Source organism: Lepisosteus platostomus, chromosome 8 (assembly GCF_059453375.1).
Source record: "Lepisosteus platostomus isolate fLepPlt1 chromosome 8, fLepPlt1.hap1, whole genome shotgun sequence".
Classification (NCBI taxonomy): domain Eukaryota; kingdom Metazoa; phylum Chordata; class Actinopteri; order Semionotiformes; family Lepisosteidae; genus Lepisosteus; species Lepisosteus platostomus.
In genome coordinates this window covers 22,067,140-22,071,983 of record NC_142618.1, presented here as the reverse complement: position 1 = coordinate 22,071,983, position 4,844 = coordinate 22,067,140, and positions in this window count along the sequence as shown.

The following is a 4,844-nucleotide window of genomic DNA, read 5'->3' as shown; positions in this document are numbered from 1 at the left end:
GAGATATTTGTAAATATTTAATGGAGGAGCATGTTTGTTGTAAGTTTTGTGTGGGGTGTGTCTCCAAGTTGAAACTGCTGTGTCTTGGAAAGGATTACTGAAAGCATGTGAGCACAGTACATTAGAGAGGTCAATGAGCATCTGTAACCCATAGAGGAAAGCTCACAATTACTGTGTAAAATGGGTCTAAGGCAACCATTACAAATATGATCGTCAAGGTCTTGCAGTCTCAGTCCATTCTAATAAAGTGCCACAGGGTCATGTTTTCATGAAACAGATTGAACTGCTGGAAAAGATTTTTTCTCAGTCTAAGAACTATCACAATTAAGGTCATTTTTATTACTTTATATATAGGATTTGTCTACTCCATTTTATACTTTGAGCATTGAGACTCATTATTAGTATTCCATAACTAATAGTCAAATAAATTGTTTTGGATAGTATGTGTAAAATATTTATAAATGTATCCGACTGTAACAGTAATGTAAAGAATCTGTTTAATTACTGCATTTAGGTTCTGCCCTTTTGGTGTTGTAGTTTTAATCTTTCCTGACCTTTCAGTTTCCATAAATACAAAGTGTGAAAAAAAACTGACCTATAGCTATTTATTTTATTTCTCAACTCAAACCCAGTATATCCAACCGTCGCAGTATTTGTCTAGAAAATAGTATCTGTTTGGTAGTGTTTTTATTACATAAACAGAAGGAGATTTTAATCCCACACTGTACAGATTATTTCAAGTGTTGTCTGATCCTTCCTATTGCTGGTGAAAATGTCACTGGTATTAAACACTAGAGGGAGCATGTGTTCTATTTCAGATGCAGGAGGTTGGAGATTTGTGGAGCCCAAAAATCTTTTTTGTAGAGTTTCAAGTACAGAGTTCAGATTGATAGTTAAACTTTTAGAGGTAACGCTGTATACCCAGACTGTAAACCCAGTCTGTGGTATGAAACTTATTACAGTGTTTTCCTGACATGTTTCTGCCTTAATAATAATTAGTAATTGCTTACACTTACATAGCGCTTTTCTGGACACTCCACTCAAAGCGCTTTACAGGTAATGGGAACTCCCCTCCACCACCACCAATGTGCAGCCCCACCTGGATGATGTAACAGCAGCCATAGTGCGCCAGGACACTCGCCACACATCAGCTATCAGTGGGGAGGAGAACAGAGTAATGAAGCCAATTCATAGATGAGGATTATTAGGAGGCCATGATTGGTAAAGGCCAATGGGAAATTTGGCCAGGACACCAGGGTTACACCCCTACTCTTCTAGAAACGCCCTGGGATTTTTAATGACCACAAAGAGTCAGCCTCTCGGTTTTATGTCTCATCTGAAGGACGATGCCTTTTTACAGTATAGTGTCTCCGTCACTATACTGGGGCATTAGGACCCACATGGACCTGCTGGTCCCACTAACACCTCTTCTCGCAGCAACCACAGGTTTTCCCAGGAGGTCTCCCATCCAGGTACTGACCAGGCTCACACCTGCTGAGCTTCAGTGGGTTGCCAGTTGTGAGTTGCAGAGTGATATGGCTACTGGCAAGTAAAATAAAGAGTAAATATGAGCTCTGAACCCTTAAAACTTCAAATAAACCCTAGGAAGCTGTCAGTGAGTCTAGTACTAACATTTTTTGTGTTTTAAGTCCGATGACTATATACTGTATGTGTCCAAAAAAATTACAAGCTATATTAGAAGAATCTTAAGCAATGATTCACAATTATTTTGTCTTAGAAAGTATGGATTCCTTTTATCTCAGCTTTTTTTTAACTGTAAGCATCTATTAATTTTGCTCTGAATTCCCTTGCCATTGTGACAGTTTCAAGGTTCAGTTACCATAAATTGATCCAGCCAGTAGTCAGTTGTTTGAAGTAAATATGTGTGACATGCAACCATTTGGTATAGGGCCAAGTAGAGGCAAGTTCAAATCCCTGACCGTAGTTTTCAAAGGCCATGACAAAGTCAGCCTTTTGGACTACAGATCCAGCTGTGAAATACAAACCACAAGGCACAGGTTGAAACTGGGGGGAAATACATTTACAACTAACAGCCAGGGGAAGATTTGTACACAAAGGGTTATGCACGTCCTTAATGTGTGTTGGGGAAAAATTTGATTTCTGTTGTGAGGGGTAAGATGGTAGGCAGTACAATATCAACTTTTCATCATAAAGTTGAATTTATTGTGTTTTTGATAATACCAGAATCTTTTTGGCATATGCCAGACATCAGAAGCAGCTTCTTATATTTATGCATCTATGTTCTTAGAAAATAAATTATATCAGTTTGGGATTGTGATGAAATGTGTTTGACAGCCTTTTCATTAACTGATCATTCATTTCTAACAGTGATCCCATCACTTGTCTCTGACTATTGCATAACAACTAAATAAACCTCATTAATGAGAATTGACTGGCCCCAGGAGATGATGTGAATTATCTTTTGAATGTCAAGCCTTGTGAACAATAAGAAAACCAGAAAAAAATGAATATGCCCCACTTACCAAGAGAGCAACACCTTTGATAATCCAATATACTGATGACTAATTAGTCAAGATTTTGTGCAGTTCCTGCAGTCTTGGACTAGTGTGCTGACCTTCCTGGACTTGGCCTGGCCCACAGAGCTGGTTCCCTGGCCTTCTGGTATCTCTGAGGGAGTCTGCTGATTGTTGAAGTGGAGCATCTCTTTCTCTTGAAAACGTCTCTCGCTGATAGGTCATCTTCAAGCAGGTCAATAGCAACCAGGTGATCTTCATTATTCAAACAGGACATAATCGTATCTTTCATGGTTTTACCATCAATTAAATGAATGTCTGTTTATACCTGATAATTTTAAGCCATTTGGAAGGTTTCCTGTCACATGATAGCATACAAATTCTGATTCCAGATGTTATTTATGTGGTTCAGTAACCTGCTGTCTGGTCCTAAATCACTCCAGGGAGAGGAACTATTAAAGCTACAGTATACTATAATTATGGAGAATGTTACACTTTGGTTTCTCAGCAATAATTACTTAATTTTGCCTAATGTTATCAAATTTATTTTATAATACGGTATATTGAAACTGTGTTCACTATGATAAAACCAGAATCTCTTTTTGTTGCTCTGTTACAGCTTTAAATAATTAAGAATGTGAATGTATTTTATGGAGGTAATTTTACTCTTGGGCAGCACTGCCAGCTTCTAGCCCGATCTTGTGAGATCTCATTACCTAAGCAAGACTGGGCCTGGTCTGTATTGGGATAGGAGACCTCAAAGAAAAAAACAGCTTGCTACTGGAAGTGGTGCCGGAGAACCACTAGGTGGCACTCTCCCCTCTGGTCCACATGTTCCAAACCAGTGCTCCAGAATGAGACTGAAGCTCATACGAACAGGTGTTAGAACCTCACTGTCCTGTGTACAATTCCACTCTGGTCTGTCCAAAATTCCACCTTTATTCAACTGGTGAAGTAATTTCTCCCTTTTACACCTGTGACTGGGGCTACATAATACGGCTACATGTCACCTGGGTGCATGCTGCACTTTAGTTAGTAGATTAAATGGGTCGGTGTAAGGCACTTTGGGATCCTGACAGAAGCAATACCACTTTGTAGCCTGAGCCAAGAACAGCTGGAATGGGAGGCCTCAAAGGAGATCCAAATGGTGCCGACAGACCAGTAGGTAACACTTTCTCTGGACCTGAATTTCCAAACCAATGCAGTATTTTGACTGGGGTCACAACCACAACATAGTAGCAGGTGCTATGCTTCAGACAAGATGTGAAATCAAGGCCCTGATTACATGGCCTTGTAATGCATTCGGTCACTGAAGATCCCCTACCACTTTTTGAAAAAGTAAAACCGTTAATCCCGGTGTCCTGGCTAAATCCCACTCTGGGCTAGGACAATCTCATCAAACCTGAATGAACCTCCTATTGAAGTAATTCTGATGGAGGAATTTGTCACTTCTCTAATAGATCCACTGTGTGATGGGGCTGAACAAAAGAAGCTAAAGGAAGCACAATGTTCAACTTTATAAAGCATTTCTATCATGTCTTGATAACGTGAAGTTTTGGTCATCGTTCTTATTTTCCAGTGCCCTTGAAGATAGATTGCAAGGAACAGTGTGGCAATAAATACTTGAAGGACACTTAAGTACAATATGTACTTGATAGGTTGAAAAGTGATTTTTTTTTTTGTTGCGTAGTCTTAAACGAGGAAATGTTTAAAATGTGTTCTGCTTTAATGCTGACGAGCACAGAAATTCAGATTTGAATTAAAGTGACATCCACCGTCATTGAAAAGAGCCCATCTCCTCCTGCTGGCACAGTTCAGCTGAAAACAATGTTAGTTAGGAGCAAATTGATTTTCCATTGTGGAAAAGGCAGAATATAAAAAAGAAATACTCCAATAAGGTTGCAACGTTGAATTGGACCTTAAGACAGAATTTAAACAGCAAAATGCATGCACAAATCCAATAAAAAAAATAACTGCAATTGTACTCTTGTGCATACAGCTTGGAGGCAAAAACAATACCAGCAATGCTGGCAGTCATCCTGTGAGAACTCAATTTTGAATTTATCAAGTCAAGCATTTAATTTATTATAGTATTAATATCAATAAATGTTATATTTTATTTAATATTTTATTATTTCTATAAATTCTTACATTTTTATGGGGTGAAAATATTGCCTAATTCTAAAAGTTTCGTCAACTGTGTGGTTTCTGCACGTTAGTTTACCTGTGGAAATGCTAAAACCTTTGCCGACAAAATGAAGGCTTCTGTTCGTCTGAATGTTGTTACCTTATTTTAATGCGACACATACTGTAGATGAGTGTATTTCAACCAGGGGATGCAGGAGAAGC